The following is a 21,957-nucleotide window of genomic DNA, read 5'->3' on the forward strand; positions in this document are numbered from 1 at the left end:
AATTTATAACATTCTGAGCTCCATCATTTTAGGCAGGCTGCATCCAAGCCAGTTGTCATCATTCTTTCAGAAAAAAATACAATTTTAAATAAATGCAATCCAAAATGTTCCCTTTAGTTATCACCACAAAACAATGCATAAAAACACCTCTTGCTACAACTGACACGATGACGGATGGCGGCCCATTGAAAAGATTGTTCACTTTCTTAAAATGCAAAGACTTGCATACAAAACCTGAAAACATCTAATGAGCAATTGCCCTTGGAAACACATAAGATAGAAGACATTCCATCCTGTTCCTTTATATAATCAGAGGCATGACTTCTCAGTAATTCACTAGAGCCATCACTCACTATATGATTCATTAGATGTTACAAAAATGTTTGAAGCTGTCATATATAAGGCGACAAACGTGCAAACTAGATATGCAGCTGTGATGAATCTGCAGAAGATGAACAAAGCAAACTTTCATGACATTTAGAAAGTTCAGAAAATGCTTTAAAAACTCCCAAACCACAACACTCTAACACAGTCATGTCCCAGTTTAGCAAAAGCTTTTGCATGCTGTTTGTCACAACAAATGTATCTTTAATTCTCAAGTAAATGTTCTAAGCAAATTGTCAGATCTTGTGGCTAAAGACTAAAATAAAAGCAAAACTTCTGAATAACCATACTATACATCTTAGCCATTCTGCCTCAAATGTTTTGTTTGACCAAGTGTGAAGAGGTTTTTTCTGACAGCTTCCAAGATTAAAAAAAAGCCCTCAATATATTATTAAACTACATTAAAAAAAGACAATGATTCTGCTCCAGTTCTGACCAACCATACAATAAACGTTCAGACACTGCACATCTGTGGAAGATTCTCTAAAGCACAAACCATATCACTTAAAAACTCAGAAATATTCCTTCTTGAAGATTAAATCTCTACATCTGCATGCAGTCTCTGTGTAGAGCCATTGTAAGTTGTGCCTTGAAAAGGGGTGTGTTCTGGATTTCCAATACTCCAGCTGAAGAGATTTCATTTCAGAAGATCAAGGGTTTTGATGGTCAGATTCCTACCTAGTTTATGGGTTTGAGTTTGCTTGCATTCAGTTTGCCTGTGAGTTATGCAGTACTGGGAATATTGCAAAATAAGAGGAAGCTGGCAAAGGTGTGTGAGGAGAAGGAAAACATTATAAAATACAAACCAAGATGATCCAAAGTCCTACAAATTTGGGTCACATCTTAGGAACATATTATTGACTGTAAATTTGCTAATCAGAACCTTTCTCTGATTCTTGATTGTGTTATTTGAAAACCAGTTGTTATAGGTTGATGTTTTTTACCATTTGCCACATTTCACATAAGAGATCGGGACTGATGTCAAATGATGATCTAAATGATGCTGCTCTAATGATGACCAGCAGCCTTCAGCTGCACATCTGCTCTGTGCTAATCTATGGGAAATATGCCAAGGAATACTAGAAAATGAACTAACCTTGTTAGTTCAATTAAGAAAGTTTCAAGTTGCGTTTCTGTACCATGTTACACCACTGTTTAGAAATGGAGCAGAAATAGCTGTGAAACAAAGAAAATGGCCAGAGGAAGTGAAGAGTTCTACATCAGTATATCTCTTTCTTCTTCTAAGATGTACATCATCACAGATGTATATTTCTTCCATGCAGTGTCTCTGCAGAGCTAAAAGGCTTGTAGATTCAACTGATGTCCACAACACGCTATGAGATTAAAGGAGATGGGGTATAAAGATAAAATACAGGAATGACTTATACACTCTGTGAAAGCATTTTGTTTCATACCATTGTAAAAAGTCTTTTGATTATGGAATAACGATCTAATTTCATGAGCCTTTCATGTAAATAATTCAGCTCTAAGAAGACATGCCAGGCCACTTTCTTTTTGATGCCTCGCAATATGTGCGCAACAGCAATTCTAACAAAGCAAAACTTCTTGTGCTTTTGAAAGATGCTGACGACTCTCCAAGAATATTTATAACTTGCCAAATAGCCTGAGCCTATTAACTGTGGGTGCATTGCTTGAACTTTTTATTTTCCTAATCAAGATTTACATGTTTCTGAGGAAATGGCTGGGTTGCTTGCACTACCAAGACTTTGTAATTCCTTCCTTTACTCCAAAGTGAAGACAAAAAAGACTTCATGTTTTCAGCAGGTAACAGATCAGCTCACACCGTGACCCTGAGGGCACAGCTCCTGTTTCAAACCACTTTTTTTACCTGGTGGATAAGAATATTCTGCTGACCATACCACACTGCAGAGGTACATATGGAATAGCCACAGACGTGGGTGCTGAGTAACCTCTGTGACAACCCATGCGATGTTAGGAGACCATGCAAACACAGCCACCTAAACATGAGAGGTACCCTGAACAGTACAGAATGGAAGGAGAGCTGTGCTATGGGAAGGGAAAACAGCTCAAAGGAAAAATTCTTAGGTCACCCTGGGATGCCAAGAAAAAGATTTAGGATGCTCTTCTGGCAGATTATTTTGTACTCTAGAAGGAAAAAAAAAAAATCCATACTGTGAATAAGGAGGGTAGGAATTTAATACTCAGTCTCCTACAGGAAAGACAAGCCCTTACTGGAAGACTTTTATAAAAGTCCAGAGACAAATGTTCAGGTTTTGATCAGCAAGTGAATGCTTTGACATCGTTTTTTTCATGACAGCTTTCACAGGGCTTTGGTCCTATTCCTGCTTACTGTGAAATAAAACTGTCTAATCTTGAAAGCTGCCATGGAATAGAACGCGTATCCTCCCAGAAGCTTTGCTTGTCGTTGACATGATTATTTCCATGCTATACACAGGCAAAACAAAGCCGAGAGATTAAAGGGTACACCTTCCCTGTACATTTCAGTTGAGTTATCCTCCACCTTTATCCCCTTCCACCCTTTGGTTGTCATACCATATCATTTCAATTTGTGTCTTCTAGAGTCAGAAGTGGGCCAGAGCTTCTGGGTAATTTGTAGGCTGGGTGTTTGTGTAGCACAAATGAGTCCTGTAAGTTGTCTCTCTCCACTGCATCTGTATGGGTGGCTCCTGCAACCTGAAGTCAGAAAGGGTTGTTTAAATGATGGCTGATTTAATCTTCCTGGTTTGAGTTTGCACTCAAAGAGAAGAAGAAGTAGTTGCACAACATGACACCCGTCTTAGTAGGGACAGAAAACCAAGTCTAGAGCTGGCATGCCTAGCTCTGTCTGAATTGTTGGACTCAGGAAAAGTCAGTCAGGGGAGCCATGAAAGCCAAATTAGAAGCTCAGATCATAGGTACGGATACTGAAAATAAAGACAAAGCATAAAAATGGTCATCTTCTCTGATGCTCGCTCCTACTAACCACACCACCTTCCCATTCAAACCATCTTGCTCACTTGTGCACTAAATTACGTGAAAAGCAAATGATGTTTGAATCATTGATTTTCCTGCATGGTTCTTGATAGGTTTATTTAATCTCATTTTTGTTCTCCCTCTTGCTGGGAGGATCCAAGCCAGTGTTCCCCACTTCTGTTGTACTTAACTTGTGTTGTAATTGACTGCTGCCTCCTGCCTGCTCCTTGGGGATCCTACTTGCCCACCTTCATTTCATTATATCATGTCCTTAATTTCTACTTAATATAGACATTTGTGTGTTAATATCTAGACTATACGCAGTAAGCCCTTCTGCTTCTGGTAACTGGCTGCCCTTGGGTGATAGAATTTTCTTATGAAATACTCTTATTTTTTTGTGCTACTTGTTTTCTCAGGCGGGAGCTTCTTTGTTCTGTTCTCACAACTGAATTCATCCAGCAGAATCCTAATGCAGAGATCCTCTTTTGATTGAAAATCTCAGAATTTGATTTTTTTTCCCCTAGCGCTGTGTAGTTTTCATTTCCATAAGTTAACTTCAGTGAATGCAGTACTTAAAATTCCAGTGAATGTGTTCACTCTCTTTGTTATATGTATATGAGAGAGAAACTCGGCATAATTTCATGCATAAAAAGGCACAAGTACCAAATTTAAAAGTCTTTTTATTGATCTAAACATTGAGATGTACCTGCCTTACAGAAAATATCTTCAGGCATGTTAACTCTGAGATGGGTGCATGCTCAATAGTGTAACAGATTATCACAACATAATATGGCTATTACATAGAACTCTATTTTAATGATCATGAATGTGACTACCTTGTAATTACATGCTATTCTCTGCATACCTAACAAAAATACTTACGAGCTGATGGATGACTTACATACACAATTTGCCTCACACTCTGCAGTGAATCTGAACTGTGTTTTATAGGCCTTGGCACAGGAAAGCTAATAAAAGATCAAGCTAGAAAGCCCACAGGGGAGGGAATCTTTCCACTTCTCTGGGGAGAAAGGGAAAAAGCTGGCTCTTGCTGCAGTTTATGCAGCAAATACAAGTCTTAGCTTGTATACTGTAATGTTTATCCTTGTTGACTCTAGATAGCGTGTTATGGTGCTTCAGGGCTCATTCCATATGGGACATCTCAGAAATGTTGTGTGTAATTGGCCAGGGGCATTTGTTCAAGGCAAAGGCTGGAAATAATTACCTAACAGCCCCAGTGTGAGAGGCAGGTTCAAGAGTGGCACAGGGGTTGAAGAGGCAAACTAAACAAGCTCTGCTGTACACTTGGTTTCCTACCTGTACATTGCTGCCCACAGAAGTAATTCTGAGTTTGTGACATTTGATCAGGAAGCAATATACCAGCTACCTAACAACTTAGCTGCTGAAATGATCTTCTTGTAAGTGCTGATGCAGGAGCTCTGATTGTATAGAAACTAATCTAAAAAGAACGAATTTAGGGGGCAACTGCCTCAAGCCGCTTCTTTGACCATAATAAGAGTTAATTGGAAAGTGTGCCTGAGGTGAACGGGAGACTACAATGTCAATAAGCTTCAGACGCTACTGAACTAAGTAAATAATAACCACAAATGAGAGATAAGCTAAAAGAATGAGACAGTCTTTTGTTGCTTTATTTGGTGAAATATGTCCTTCCTTCCCATCTCAATTTCTGGCTAAGGAAAGACACGATACATATTCTGAGTGTTTCTGTATGGGGGAGAGGGATAAACAGTGAAGAAAATATCTGGAAATACAAATATTAAATCTGAGTTATTGCCAGAAATACTTAAGCAACTCATTTTTTTTTTACTTCTACTTTTTTTAACAGCTGTTTCTAGACAATATCAAAGCTGGTCTTAGCTCTGTTAATGACAGACAGAACATGTCAAGTAAGGTAAGAGCATCTTTTAAACCTTAGAGTGCTTGTTAGGGTGCATCTTGGCCCATATGAAATACCTTGCTCTGTGTCTCCTGTAGTGATGTCTTAGTTGATTAAAATGGTGCCATATGCAATGGGTTTCAGAACTTCTTTATAGCGAAGAGGTCTGAAGTGGAGTAAGAATATCACCAGATGCTGTTACATTATGGTGACCATGGCAGCATTTCAGGAAGCATCTTCTTTAGACCTCTTGTTCTTGAACATTCCGCACATAAGCCAACAGAACAGTTTTATTTCCTCTCAAAAAACCCACAAAAAAATACTGCATGGCATGGCAGAAATACTCAGGGGAGGTAGATGATAGGCCTTTCTGCAAACTGCCTTATTCGTGATTAGTTTCTCCTATTTTGTGCCATGTATCCAGATAATGATGGAATCTGATGGTTTTTTCCCTCTTTAAAGAAATGAGGGCTATTTCTATGGATCCTAACAATGAAATATGCATTACAATGCATGGCCTTTCTAACCTCCTGCCTGCAGTGTTCAAACTTTCCTTGATCATAATAATGATTAAAAAACTCCTGAGCGTAGAGTATTTTCTGATGTCAAAAGATTTTATTATAGAAAAATCTAAAGTTAAGACCTTATGCTAAACAGCAAATAAAGATAATTAAATATAAAGAGTTTCACTTCCTTATATCTTCCTGTTTGGTGTATTGGGGCAGGTTTCATTGCTTGTGATCAAAAGACGAATACAAAGTTCAGACAGACACAAATAGGCCATCCTCTCTTGCCTGGCAGTATCAGTGTTGTGCAGCTGTAGTTGCAGTTTGCAAGATCTTTAACAAAAGTTCATTTCACATTCAGAACACAGATAGATTTGTGTTGCTGAATCCTTTTCACATCCTCTCACCACACAAAAAGCATGTGCTAAATTGAGTTCAGCCCATAGCAACAGTTCTTCTGATAACCTTGGAATGCAGACTGCATGGGCAGAGGACACTTTGAGTCTTTAGGAAGAATACTTATTTAATAAGCCCCTGCTTTTATAATAAAAGCCCAATTTTAATAAAACACTCTCAGGCATTCTCTTTCAAGTAACCACTGCATTTATATAGTCAGGTGCACAGCTTGGTTTTATCTCACCACTTCTAGCACAATCTGAATTTATGGTTTTATATTTTTTTTCTCCTGACTTTTGCCCATCTCCTTATAAATCTTTTTTTTTTTTTTCTGTTAAACTCCATGCTTGCCATCACGAAATCACAAAAATGCAGTTGTAACAGCTTTTCATATTTTGCTATTCCAATTGTTTAGCTACAATGCTTCTGGGACTTCATATCTTATTCTTTATCACTCTAATCCAGATTTCATTCTGAGGAGAAGTAGCAGCAGGAAACCACAGACTTGAGGTGAGACTTCACACTTTCTCTCTTTCTCTGTTCTGGCTCTGATTACAGAGCAGGGCGCTGTTGGAGGCACACAAACAAATGTTTGGACTTTTCCTTCCCTTTCCTCAGCACCCGCACTGTTGAGCAAAAATTGGGTTTTTGCTCAAGCTTTCTAACAAATGCAGTTCAGCATTTTGGATGTCTGCTGAAAAAAAAAAAAATCCTGTTAGTGGGCTTGTACTCTTTCATCTTTATACAATATAACGTGCCCTGCTCACCGTCTAAGAGTTTGTCTTTGTTTAACAATGCTGATGAAGCAGCTAAACAAAGAGATATTAATGGGCATTAGGCGATACTTGTTTCTGTATCCTCTCTGGGGCCACACAGCTTAACCACAGGGCTGGCCTGTAAAAGAATCCAAGGGAAAACAGATAAATGCCCTCTCAATGGGTTATCATCAACTCTTACTGGTTAGGATAATACAGTGTAAGTAAAATCCTGTGTTATATAAAGCACTCATATGATAAGAGCAAGGCAGAAAAATCCCATTAAAGGTAAGCCTACATGGAATATTTTCAGAGACTCATCTGCACCTAGTTTCATGGTATCATAGCTGCGTATCTTTTACATTAACTTTAGCAAAACTATTCCATGTTCAACTATTGTAGAAGCTGAAAATATTTATTCTTTTTCCTTTGTATTTTGCCCTTCTGAATTTTGCCTATCACTGAGTGTCATCCTTTCCCCCCTCTTGATTCACTTCCTAAACTAAAAACAGGAGGGAAAAAGGGGAAACCAAGAAGTTACCTCTAAGTTTACTCACAAGGTCACACCTATATTTAAGCACTTGGCTGAACTATCTTCTGCTATTAGGGCTCTGGCAAGGACTGTCTCATATTTTATGTATGAACTCTGAAATCCCCAGTTGATGTTATAATATAAACACTAGTAATTATTTTTAAAGTTATGGCTGAACATAGCAGTTAGCTACTGGATCCCATTGCTCTAACAGATGAAGACGATGAGGCTGCCCTTGTCCTGAAACATTTACAGTCTAATTATTAGCTGAAAAGTGGTTCAACAGCAAACATCCACACGTACATTATTTTTCTCCTCATTTCTCCGAGGGGATACACAAAACCAAACCTGCACTTTATTTAAAACCACATTTAAAGGATATGAGATGTAATATATAAAGCTGGGTCTGAGAGGAGGGAAGGAAAACATGTAAACTGGATTTCCAAGCTGCATGGAAAGTAAAGTATTAGAAAGAAGTATGCTTGAAAAGCTAATATTAAGCACAACCTGTTCACACAAATAGGAGAGTCAGAAAAGTATTTTCTTATACATTTACATCTTTAGCTAAGATAGTCTTAGAAAAATAAGTCCCAAAAGACACTAGGATGATGCTAGGAAAAGTACAATAAATTTGATAGCTTCTAGAACAACAGGTTTAACGTGCTTCATTCTGTATGATCAAGTCTGTGAAGTGACAGAAAAATGTTAGATAACAAAATCAGGGTTTAGAACAAACAGTCAGAAGCTTTAAATGATGATGTAACATTAAAATCTTTGTTGTATGTACAAAGAAATCAAGAAAATCGAGTAATCAAGTACTACGAAAACAACAAAGAACGTAACTCATGTAAAAGGTCAAAATGATATTCTGCCATCTTTAAGGTTTGCCAGAGCTGTAGTTAAAAGTTGCAATCTACATAACAAACAGTGCTGCAGCCTTAAATATAGAGGGGTCTATATTTAGAACCAAGCAGTATTGTTAGTGCTTTGTTAAGGTGTTGTCAGAGCAGACTGTTTTCAGATGCATGAGGAAGACCCAGAGTGTGCAAGGAATCTAAATCAAAGCAAACCCACCTTGGAACATGCATCTCAGGTTCATGCCTTTCATTGCTCCTGCACCTCTGTTTGTCTCCCTAAGTCCATCATTGTCACAGCGTAGCCTATCCCACTTGTCATCTCTTCTACAGACCATATAAAATGGAATAAAGGATAAAATGAGGCACAGGATTTTTCTGCGTAAGGTGGTCGGTACTTTCTTCTATAGCAACAAAAAAAAAAACCCACCCAAATGCCTAGCAGTGAGGTCTTTGATTATAACAGAGAACTACCCCACCACTGTCTATAACAAGAGAAAAGTCTTAGATACATAATGAATATAAACATCTTGATGTAATGGATTGCAGATAAAAAATACCACAAGAAAATCTCACACCCTCCAGAAAACTAGGGAACTATTACCAAAACTTGATGCTGTTGCTTTGACTTAATACTGTGCCACTGTAAAGTTTTGCTGTCTGCCTCAGGGTCTGGAAGCAAATCCTCAGCATTTTGGGTAGGTACTTGGAAAACAAGGATGATTTTAAAGTTCCTGCTATGTGGCTTGGTAACCATGAGGTGAAGAAGATGTGAGCTCTCTTCATTTATAGAACTCTGCATGTATATATTTGTCTGTAGTTCACCAGGAAAACCCTTTCCTTTTATACTGTACTTTCACAGGGATTGCTGCCATACCCATCCTACATTAATATTCAGGATCTGCACTCATAATGCATTGCTAAGCAACACTTAACAAAATTGGTCTTGCATTAAGCAAGTTCTGGAGCTTGAATAATACATTATTTCCTCTTTATTCTTACAATCAGTGGAAACCTTTGGTTGCCTTTTGAATGTCACAATACTAAAACTTTTTATTTTACACACAAATTTTAATTGCTGAGAAAGGCCATGTGGATTAAGGCTCAGATATAGATTCATCCTTGGAACTGTTTAATGCTAAGAGTAAATAAATTACAAAAATTGTTCAACCCTTGAAGAATGTGGAAAACTTAAAAATGGAAAGAAATGTAACACAGAGCAGCCATATCCCATTTTGCATTCAGATACATTGAGGGCAATACCTTGTCACTACTGCTTGTGTATCTTAAGCATCTCTGTCACTGTTTATTTATATTCTGTATTAAGATCACAGAACTGTGTACATTTATATGCTGAATACAGGAGTTTCTGATTCCCATACGTGAATTTTATGTACATATGAAATAACCTTCCCTCTCTGGAGTTTTCTGAATGGCTGCTGGTGATGGAATTCCATGCCTTGAAGTTGCTAGAAATTACCTGTTTTGTCTTCTAGCCCGTTTCTCTGCCACTGCATGATAGCTCCCCTGAGTATATTCACCAATGCCTTAATCATCCTGTTCTTAAGAGTCTCAAGCAATGTCTCCTGTGGGAGCTCACTGCACAGTCTATTAGATCTTAGTGCTAGACAATACTTATTTATATTCACCCTGTATTTATTAAGCCAGAATCCTTCCTATCTCTTTTTTTCCCCAGCTCCTGCTATACTAGTGCAAAAGAGAATGCAGGAAGTGATATGCCTGTAATTTCTGAAGGCCTGGTTGCTGGGATAATTATGTATGCTACCACCATCAATCCTTTCTTCACTTCCACAGAACTATTAGATGTCTTAAAACTCTAAAAAGTGGGCCCCAGAGCATATGAATTGATTCATTTCAATTATCTCATACCTTCTATAACACGCTTTCCTAATCTAATTCTGAAATATACTTTTAATTCAAAATTCTGACAGGATCAAGACAAAGTGTGAATTTGTTGACATCTCCTACGAATTATTTTTGCTTATGCTCTCTATGTCTCTATCAAAAAATCTAGCATCCATGTTGTAACACCTATGACTGATGTAAGGAACTTTAATCAAAGGCTCTTCCAAGAATCTGTACTTTGGATTTAAGAAGTGTCTGAGTTGTTCTTCTGAGTAGAATATATAAACTGTTATTTTCCTAAGGGACTTTTTTTTGTAAAACAAAGCAAAATACTCCATAGTCTTGTCTTGAGGTGTTGGGTTTTTTCTCTTTGTCTTCATTACTGTAAAAATTTCTGTTGTGACTTCTCTGTATTTCATTATCCTGAACTCTCAATGTTTAGTATCCTATATAAATTTCAGTACTGGGTTCCTTTACCAGGCTGTTGTTGAAAGTGTTAACTAGGACAATCCTAACTGTCATAGTTGCTTACTTACTACTTATTTCTCACCAGCCAGTGTCTTAAGTGCTCGACTAACGTATTTACTGGTCTTTCTTCAACCATCTTTTCTATGTGGCAAGTTTTGTAACTCCTATGCAGATGTAATCTGTTTTTTATGTTCCACCACGAGCAGAGCAAGAAAAATATCCAGTCACAGGTTAAAGTGTACTCTAAGATGCTGCTCTGCAAAGATGCTTCCTTCTCACCTGCAACTGCTACTGGATTTCTCCCTACTTGGACAAATGCTTTATTTTTTTGCCTGTCTGAGATTCATTAAGAGTAACCTTTCCAGACAGGCCAACCTTTCCAAGTGTGGCCTTTGGCTGAGGTCTAGTTGCCCTTCTAGACGTCCTGTGGTAAAATAAAACTCTCCATGTTTTTTAATAATCATGCAAATAACTGAATGAATTCTTCTATGAAATGATACAAGTAAAAACAGACGCATTCAGGCCAATGAATGCAAAACTGCCAAAACAATCATGCTGTTTAATTCAGCATAAATTTCTAAAACCTTTTTTCATCCCTTTGCCACTTATTTATCTGAAATTCTTGTGCAGCTTCTGTGAGAAAAATATGTAATCTCTGTTTCATAAAAACGCATATTGAAATGAAAACCATGAGTATAAACTTTAAATGTTCAGTGGGAAGACATTTAGGCTCATGATAAGTTTGAACTTGATTTTTTAAAAGGTATCTGAGTCTCAAAAACTTTAATTCCCCAGAATTTTTCTCATTCCTTATATTTTATCCTATTTTATTCCTTCTCATTTTTAATAAATGCTTGAAGCTGTGATTTTTCTGTGACAACATATGGTCTAATGCTGTGATAGCAGCGTATCTCTGTTACAAATATCCTACCATTTGAAGGGGTGGCTTGTACTTCTTTAAAGTTCGGGGAGTTGTATGGTTGTACGTTTTCTATCCAGTTGAGAAAAATTCCTTATCCAGTGCTTTCCTGTATCACTTTAAACAACATTTTTTTGCTCTTGCTGAATTGTAAGCTTCCCTGTCGCTGCGTATTTATTAGGCATAAATACAGGACATAAATAAAACCAGGACATAAATATCTGTTCTTAATGATACGGTTTTTGTATTTTGCAAGGAACACAATTGTTTACATTTGTCCGTAAAAGACAACAGAATTATCACAGTAGGCCAGAAAGACTATGATTTTGGTGCCTTTATGCTCCTCTTTCAGGGATTTACAGACAGAAAAGTCTCTAGTGTGTGGGATAAACCTGAGACCCAAGCCATACTGTTGGTTTTACATCTTCTTCTTGTGACTTTCTGGCTCTGTCTCTCTGACAAGTATAGCTTCAGTTTTTGAACATCCAGGAAACAGTTCTCTTTTGAACAAAATGTCAGAGTGATGACCTACGTTTTGCTCTAACTATTTTTTAATTCCAGTGTGAAGTCTGGAAACAACTCCTGTCTGTCTGAGCACATTCTTTGTTCTTTTGATACTCCCTCCCAGCAACCCCTTGGACTACGAATGATGAGAAATCTTGGTCAGCAGTCTGAAGCTACATTTCAGATTAATGACTTAAAAATCACACATCCTAAGCAGCCTATCGAGCTTGTCAGTATTTACATATCTAGAAAAATAAATTGAGACATAGAAGTGTCTATATAATTGTAGCATTTTGTAAGGAAGCTGCTGAGGGGGACAGAGAATAATGTAACTATTATGTAGTTGTTTCTAGTCATTGTTAAATCCTTCTGTTGGAGAGGACAGCAGAGGACAGGCAATTCTTTTTATGTGGCATGAATGTGATGACGATTGTCTCCTAATATGCTCTTTCACTCAGTGTGTTCTCTACTGCTGGCCTAGGTAACAATATCTAATAGCTCGTGCTTCATTTGAGGTGAGACTTCAGACCTTTTCTTAGACTTTTCAATGTCTAAAGTCACCTTTGTGTATATCTTCATACATTTCATACATTTTTCTAATGAAGCCTTGGGGGAACACTATCTTTGCCCCTTTAACAATTTAATAATCTCATTAAAAAACTTACATGGGCCAGGAACATACAGAATTGACTTGTGCTAAAAGTATTAATTTCTTTCCTACAGGGGATCTCAGCTGTAGCTTTGGAACTTGCAATTTATACTTCATCTGAGGTCAGATGGGCTGGTTTTGTGAACAGGATTTAGAAAAACATATATAATCAAACTCTGCACTTTGTGTCAATGGATGATCTTCCTGGCCCTACTAGTTTCTCTCATTGTATCATTTATTATTTATACTGCATGGAATCTACTTAATTTTGTTTTTATGGTCTCTTAGTTTGGTAACTCTTGTTACTTCTAAAAAGCTGCCTGGAGATTTCATATTGATACTGTGGTTTTGCCCTTGATGAAAATCTTAATACTTTCTATATCATAAAAAGAAGTTACTTTTTCTACCAAAAAATTCTTCAGGTAGGATGGAAAAAAATTGTATCTTTACTGGAAGGGATGTTGCATATACAAGAATAAGGAATCAAAGCATAGAGCCAGGAAGACTTCAAGAAGCCGTCTAATCAGTTTTCAAAATCTCAGAAGATTGTCTCCTTCTCTACAGACCCCCTTCAGAGTGCAATGATTCCTGAAGCAGAAAGGTGTATTGTTTCAAGCATTTCTGTCCCTTGGTGAAAAACACTTCCAGTTTATGTTGTTAGTTCCTTTGAGTCTATTAATAAGGAAAAGGTTCTATTCTTTCCCACCTCAGCAGAATACATCCCTTGTGTTGCACTGAGCACTGCATCTAGTTCCTTTTAATCTTGTCCTTTTTTTTCAATCTTTGCTTTAAAGTGAGAAGAACTTCCCTAAGGGCTCAACTATCAGTTTTGGGTTTTTTTTCTGTGTTCTGCAATACCTCCTCTACCCCCTGGAAGACACTCCCACATCCTCCTTGCATATTTTGGGTTCCTTGATTTTCCATGGACTTGTCATCAACAAGAACTAGAATTTAAAAATAGCCTTATCTTCCCTTGAAGCAAGTGTAATCTGTAGCTTTTCTCAAATGCATGTCCCTGAGGATTTGATTAACCCTCTTAAGAGCATGTGTGAGCTTCCCACTAAGATGCCCCAGTAAACAGTCATCAGTCACTTATCTCTGTATTCTTTTCCTTTTTTTTTTTGTTTTGCTTTCTTTTCTTTTACTACTATGAATACTATTTTTGGCATTCCATTGGCTTGTGCACCCAAATCCAACCTAAAATGAATACATCTCAGTTCCTCTCAGGCAGATAGTTCATTCATCTTCAGCTGCAGTGTTATGCGCTGCTCCTATGAAAAATTTTACTGAGCTGCTAATGACACTGTCATGGGTTTTGATGCAGCACATGCTTTCCTAGGGCATATGGAATTACGTAAGCCTTTGCCATTACGGCATTTCTTTCCAGGCATCAGCAAAATTTTAACTAAAATATATGGCACTCTGTGCTACCTCATGCACTACTTTTTGTGTGGTTTTTGACGTTTGGTTCTGCATATACTCCTGGCCCCAGGCACGCTTTCTTAAAACATTAGCAGGTTATTTCTACCCCCTGTGGAATCAAAGCACTGCCTACCTTCCAAAAATTCCACTGTGGCATGAATTTTGCTTGGCAGATTCTGATTGCTTTGTTTGGGTCTTCTACAGGTTCTCTGCCAGAGCTCTGTCCCCACCTGGGAGGTGGTCTCCTTCTCCCTTGGTGGATTCAGTCCTTGGAACTGCAAGACTTTGAGCTGCATTAGAACATGCACAAATTCTTCAATTCTTTTTGCACTCTGCATTTATTACAAAAACTTAATGCTCGTCTTTCATTTCTATGCAGAGAGATGTACTACTTAGATTTCTTTAATACAGTTTCAAATTTGGCCAGAGTTAACTGAAAGCACATCAAGCACTTCAGAAACACTTACTGTGAGAAATAAGGCTACTGCCTGTCTGCCTTCCTGTCTGCCAGTCTCCGTGCTTGCTGACACCAGGTGAAGTTTTGCATCCTCCACATTTCCAGAGACTGTCACTGGGGGTAAGACATTTTCCTCCTTTATAGCTCCTGTCCCTAAGAGTATTATCAGGGTTTGGGGGTTATTTTTCTCTGGTTTTATAATCCTGTTATCATAGACAATTCAGTAATTGGTGAAAACAGAGGAAGATGTCCAGAGTTCTTTATAAATTTTTGTCCATTATCTGACCAGCACACAGTCCTTCGATGAATATTATTTGTGCTTAAAGCACACAACTGAACTGATTCTTTATAACAGCAGAACTCTTTAGTTGGATCAGGGACTGCCCATGCTGTGCTTGAGCAGTGACTGGCATAGGGTCCCCATTCCTCAGTTTTTTACAGCTACCCTGGGAGCAAGCAGACACTGGCGCTGGACCCTGTCTTGCACCTTTCACCTCTCTTTCAGCTGCTGCCACACCTAATGCCTCTCTTTCCTCCCTACTCAAACTCTTTATCTTAAGCATACTGACTTTAAGGGACTCTGTGATTGTGCAAAATAGTATTTGGTTTTCCATAAGGGTTCAAGATATTGGCAAAGAGAATCATCACCTTCACTAGAGAGCTCAAGTATCATGCCTAAAATGTAGCAGCAGGGAAAAAGAAAATTGTTTCTCTAAGTTATCCGAGAGTATTGCATTCTAGCACATTCTTAATACTATCCCCCACAGGAAAATATTGAAGCCGCAAAGACTGAGAAGGGTTTATGAGTATGCAAACCATTACGGCTCCTCTGTGGCTCATCTTTATTGTCCTCATCTCCCGACATCAATACTTTTGTTTTATTTTCTTTAATGAAAAGAGAGTTTAGTGAGAGCCAGAAGATTGTTTGGTACAATAAATCCCCAGTTCTTGTTGTTTTCACACTACTCGGCAAATTCAAATCTGATGTTAACCATACATAACAGGGCTGATGCCAAGCCAGGCCTCTGAAGTTGGGGACTTGGGCCACCAGCAGCGCTGCTTCCAGACTGGCTCCAAAATCTCCAGGAAAGCTGATGCTTTTGTAAAGGTCTCAGTATATGTTTGTATGAACAAGAGAAAAGGGGCATGGGAAGAGTGAAGTAAATTGAAGAAGAAAGGGAAGAATGGGGAAAATTCTCTTAAAGAACAATAAAAAGATCAAAATGCAAAGATTTCATAAGATGGTGTTAGGGTGAAAAGAAAAAAGCAGTGAAACTGGCAAAAATTTAGGAAGTCTAAAAAGAAGAAAAGGGTAACATGGGGAAAGGACAAGTACACTGAAGACTTCTTTAATATCTATATGAATGCCAATTTAATTTTTGTAGTTCAGCCCTTAATGATGCTCCATTTTCCATGCAAATTTCATTTCTGAATTCTGTCTGTTAGCGTAAATGGTGTTATTTGTTATGATTTGGTACTGTGATATCTCATGGATATCCAAAACACAGTCTTACTGTGGTAAATACTGAAGAAACCTATTTGATATTCCACAGGTTAATCTCCAAATCTGTGTTTCTGCTCCTATGTTCCAGAGAGGGCTTAAGACAGCTCTGTATGGTTGCTTGACAGTGGCAAGTCTTGGGATGATATTTTCCAGGCTGAACAGAGCTACAAAACACCATACCAGTATTTCATCCCAGCTAAGTATGAAGTTCTGAGGAAAAATTTAATTCTAATGACCTTTTCCATCTGAAAATGAAGGCTGCATTGGCAGTGTTAACTCTGGCATTACATGGTATGAGCTCTTTGCTGCAATATTTATGTTCACCGATTTTTGTGATGCAATTCCTAGTAAAAGTTCCAGTAGCAATAAAAGTGACTATAAAACAAGGTTGCCATTTTACAAGATAGTTTGTGAAATACTATAAAATTACTTTTGTCATGATCACCATACACACTAGAAAGACAAGAAAGTGAAACCATTTGTCAAATATGCAGGGTTTATCTTCCCATTAAACAGTCTTTAAACTGATGATTGTTCTGATATGGATTGATTCATGTTGGTAATGCTATTTTTTTTTTTTTTATGTTAGTCTGTAAGTCTGGAGGACAGTAATCACAAAGACCAGCTTTTACTTAGTATGCCTCTGGTTTTGTAGGCTCTTTCTGAAGTCAATAACATCCTTCAGAAAACAACACACAATGGCTAGGATAGACTTCTGCTCTGAGGCATCGTTCAGAAGAACTTGTTTCTTTTTACTGATGACAGAGGAAATTGAGGATTAGCCTCAGAAGGCAGAAGTTAAACATCATGAATGCCTGCTTCAATCTCATCTTTCAGTTTAAATATAACCTTGTGTTTGATTACACGTGTTATGTGAACAGAAGTCTTTTCAAATTTGAATGCATTTTTCTCTTTTCTCTTCTAGGCACCCGTGGGCAAGGCAGCATTGCAAGGTGGGAAAAATTCAGTCCTGAAATCCATCTTCAACTTCCGCAGGTGAAAGTCACTTTGTTTACTTGTTGTTTTCCTGTTCTTTTGCTTGAGGTTTTTTGTTTCTTATACACCTCTACCATAAACTATGTTTAGCTTTTACTCTACCCAGGCCTTGCCATTATTTCCATTCACTGTAATCTGGTATATTTCAACTAATACACACTAATGAACATGTTATACGTTCTTTCCAGGTCAACTGATGTTTTTCTTTGCATTGAAATCAATGACATTGGGGCTAAGTGCTTCAGAAGGTTGAGAACACACAGGCTGCACCATCTGCAAGGTCTCCAAATAGCTGGTGCCACTTTGCCTGCTAGAAATACATAATTTTCCTGCCATGTGACATACTTGCAGTACTTCTGGTTGCAAGAATTTGCAGAATTCCAGGAACTGTTGCAATAAAATATGGCTGGTTTATATACAGAAGAGGCGAGGAGCAGAGGTGAATAAAGGGGTCAAATCAGAACCTGTATTTGTAGTATTTTCAGAGATGAGGAGTCACAGTCTGTCATAAAACGGACAAATGTCTCAGGAACTTTGGATAAGCCAACAGTCACTTATTGCACAGGTTAAACTAGGGTTTCTTTTCTGCACAGTTGCCCAGCAGAGCTAACAAAGCTGAATCTGCAGTTTTGAGAATCACAGGAGGAAATAAAACTGCTGTCTATTAAAAGGATACAAGAGTATATAGAAGGTATAAAGGGATGTTAAATAAAGGTCTGTGCCACTGCATGTACCTTTTTAGTGGTATATTTTTAAATCCAATTAAATTACAGTAATTTAATTTTCCTGATCCACTAGGGAAGGACTCTGGTACACAGTAAAAAACACACATGCTCTTTAAATATTTGTTACTGTAAAGATTTTCTTTCCTGAGTGAATGCTTAAAGAAAATAAAGTCAATGGAATTGTGCCTCACAAGAGAAGGGGAAAAAACATCAATAAAAGTCCACAGAAGATTTTCAAGGCTCTACTACAAAGGCTGCGGCTGCTGCCTCAAGAACTATGGAAGCAATAAAGAAGGCAAAAAAGTGAGTCTTGTTGCCACTAAAGTATAGCAGGGTGAAGTAAAAACCTTCACTTGACAATGCTTCTGTGCTATTGCTACTGACTTCACCCTACTGGGTACACAGCTGCTGGCTACTGGTTGTGCTGTGGGACAAGTTCAGTGCAGCTTTAAGGAAAATAGGAGTGGCTGAGTTGGTTCTCAAGGCATCCTTCTTTTGGTTTAGGGGAAAGTTAACATGCCTCAGTTTTGCTGCCTGAAAGACTGGTGTTGGAGGCTTTCTCTACTCACTGAAAATCCCGTATTGCCCTATTAAGTCAACTATAACATTCCACTGCATGGGGAATTTAGCTGGAGATGAGATCTGGCCCTTGATTTTTTTGTGTGTGAAATGCTTTCTGCATGACAAGGTTCTGTTTCCAGAATGAACCTGGACAGGCAACAGCATGGAGAAGCTGGCAGGGCATGGTTGTAATTACAACTTCTGATTAAATGATTTACAGAGCTCAAGTAAATTATCAAACACTATCCAAAATCAATACTGTGGCACTTTTTACAGCTGCAAGCATGATAAAAATGTTTCTTAACTGTTCAGTAGTTGTTCTAACTTGGAACAAAAGAGATTTTTACATCCAAAATACCAAAGAATTGAATCATCCACTATAGAGAAATCTCTAATATTATATTCTTGGATCAGAATTGGAGGCTATTATAGCATTGTCCAGAGATAAAAACCAGCCGACAAGGGTGTTTCAATTCTAGTCATGGATGATAAACAGTGTGGAGGTGAAATACTGCAGCTGCTGAGTGATAGAGATTGCTATCAGGATTAAATAGGAAGCCTGTGTTTCACTGGATCAAGAAAGATTAGCCATATTTTGAATATGGGATTATGAAGTACTCAAATAAATGAAGACACATTTCTTACACAAATGCTACAAGTAAGAATGTAATTACTCACTCTGTACATAGTTTTCTGTAATTAATTGTTTAGGTCTTTGCCTGGCAAGCATATCGTCCTGCTTCTTACTCAGTGAAGTCAACTGTACTGAAGTCACTGAAGGACTGAGCCTGACTTTCTAGGCTAACACGTGTTCTACAGACATGAACTAACTGCTGCTATAAATATATAATGGATAGAACTCCTGCAAGTTTTGGGGGAAAACAATGTTCTGCTGCTTTCTACAAGCCTGGTCTGGCAATTCATGAGCTGGAGAAATGGTCAATGAACGATTAAATTTGTCTCACCTCCAGAGGGATCAAGAAAGTAGTAACTAAGCAGAACTGGTAAGCACTGATGTGGTTCTTTGTGCATAAAAATCCTCAAATACGTAGCAGGTAATGTGGTTTGTATATGATGGTGCTGAAATGAAGCAACGTCTGGGGTGAAACACACGAGTCAAGTGGAACTGCATAGAGCTGAATGGCAATAGATTTCTCTAAGCTCACTGGGGAAATCTCTTAACTATAAGATTTAAGATGGTGCAAAATCTTCACTGTCTGTGCAGAGAAGACAGATTTCCTGTTGTTAAAAGCCTTACAGAAAAGACCCATACAGAATAAAGTGCACAGTACTCTGTTAATCTAAGTAAGAAAGGAGAAAGATTGTATTCACCTTGTCAGGTGAAAGTTATATAAACCTTATCTGTCACTGAAACTAACACTTTTATAGAAACATCTGTGCACAACAGAGAAACATTTGAGAGGAATTCTCACCCTGGACCACCACCAGAAATGTGGTATTGTCCAAGATAGTAAAGAAGGTGGAACAAGGCATTTGGATATGGATTTATATGCAGACCTGTAGGGTTTTGGTTTGAACTTCTATTTGTTGCTTCACGAAACTGGTGAAGGGGCTGGAGAACAGGCCTTATGAGGAGCGTCTGAGAGAGCTGGGGGTGTTTAGCCTGGAGAAGAGGAGGCTGAGGGGAGACCTCATTGCTCTCTACAACTACCTGAAAGGAGGTTGTAGAGAGGAGGGTGCTGGCTTCTTCTCCCAAGTGACAGGGGACAGGACAAGAGGGAATGGCCTCAAGCTCCACCAGGGGAGATTTAGGCTGGAAATTAGGAAAAAAATTTTCACAGAAAGGGTCATTGGGCACTGGAACAGGCTACCCAGGGAGGTGGTTGAGTCACCTTCCCTGGAGGTGTTTAAGGCACGGGTGGACGAGGTGCTAAGGGACACGGTTTAGTGTTTGATAGGAATGGTTGGACTCGATGATCCAGTGGGTCTCTTCCAACCTGGTTATTCTATGATTCTATCGGATTCTATTTTGCAGGCATGTCACTTCATCAGATTGTATGTGCACCAGGGGGAAGCATGTGCCATGCAGGTTACTTACGTGCGTATGTACTTGTTCTTTGCTGCTAAAATTAATAAGCCTTCATTGTTTTTACAGTCTCGGAGGCTTTATTGTGGTTACATGCAATTTAGAAACTGTTTTTAAAATCAGATCTAGGCACAGAACCGTGTATTGAGTTCAGTGCTCTGATATAGCTGTAAAAAATTAAGAAACTTTCCTGTGTTGCTGAAGAAATCCCTAATGTGCCTGCCTGGGAAAAGCGGAATTAACCTTGTTGACAGCTTCCTTGGAGAGAAAAAGCAGTGTTTACAAGACAGTTTGACAAATCATATTTGAAAAATATAGTATGGAACAACACTCAGAGCTGTATTCAAAATGGATGGTCAGCAAAAGTGTATGTTCTCCTTTATAAGCATCATATTAATTAGTAGGGGATGAGATCTTTCTTTCATCCAAGTGCAGAGAATGAGACCATCAATGACAACCTCCTCTCCATACTTTAAAAATCAATTCTATGTGTGAAATTTCCCTCCTTGAAAAGCTCAGAACTAAGAGAAGGAAGGTCTTTAGGGATGGGTACAGCAATAAAACCACCTAAATCCCAATGCCGAAAGCCACCCAGCTCTCTTTCCCACCTCCTCAGTTCTCCTTAAGGCCCCTTCCAACCCAAACTATTCTGTGATTCTGTGAGAATTAATTGATAAGTTTTGCTGCAGCTGGTTTGTATGTTTAATTATCTTGTCATATAAATCTGCCTTGTAAGATGTAGCTGTAGGTCAGGAGATAACCTGAAGGGAGTCTCCAGACATGGTTGGGTAATCAAAAAAGGAATGAACATTCTTTGAGGATTAACACAGTTGTCTAAAACTAGTATATCTACCCACTGCTTTTGTTAGATGTGATGTATTTTTTAGAAGGGCATTCAATTCAGAGCGAGTCCAGAGAAGAGCAACAAAGCTGGTGAAGGGGCTGGAGAACAGGCCTTACGAGGAGTGGCTGAGGGAGCTGGGGGTGTTTAGCCTGGAGAAGAGGAGGCTGAGGGGAGACCTCATTGCTCTCTACAACTACCTGAAAGGAGGTTGTGGAGAGGAGGGAGCTGGGCTCTTCTCCCAAGTGACGAGGGACAGGATGAGAGGGAATGGCCTCAAGATCTTCCAGGGGAGGTTCAGGCTGGACATCAGGAAAAAAATTTTCACAGAAAGGATCTGGAACAGGCTGCCCAGGGAGGTGGTGGAGTCACCATCCCCGAAGGTGTTTAAAAGATGGGTAGACGAGGTGCTCAGGGACATGGTTTAGTGGCAGATAGGAATGGCTGGACTCGATGATCCAAGAGGTCTTTTCCAACCTATTGATTCTACGATTCTATGAATTGTGAAGTAAAAATACCATTGCCTTTGCTTCGAAGACTTTGTCCTTCTCAATATTTTACCAGTGAATGAGTGTTTCTCACAATTCCATGACTCCCACGCCTTGGAAATTCCATCCCTTCTGGAAAACATGGAACCCCTCACTCTGGATAGCCACATCCTACCCAGGGCTTGTAAACATTTATGCTATTTTTAAAAATTTTTATATTATTAAGGCCGG

Source organism: Phaenicophaeus curvirostris, chromosome 15, assembly GCF_032191515.1.
Source record: "Phaenicophaeus curvirostris isolate KB17595 chromosome 15, BPBGC_Pcur_1.0, whole genome shotgun sequence".
Classification (NCBI taxonomy): domain Eukaryota; kingdom Metazoa; phylum Chordata; class Aves; order Cuculiformes; family Cuculidae; genus Phaenicophaeus; species Phaenicophaeus curvirostris.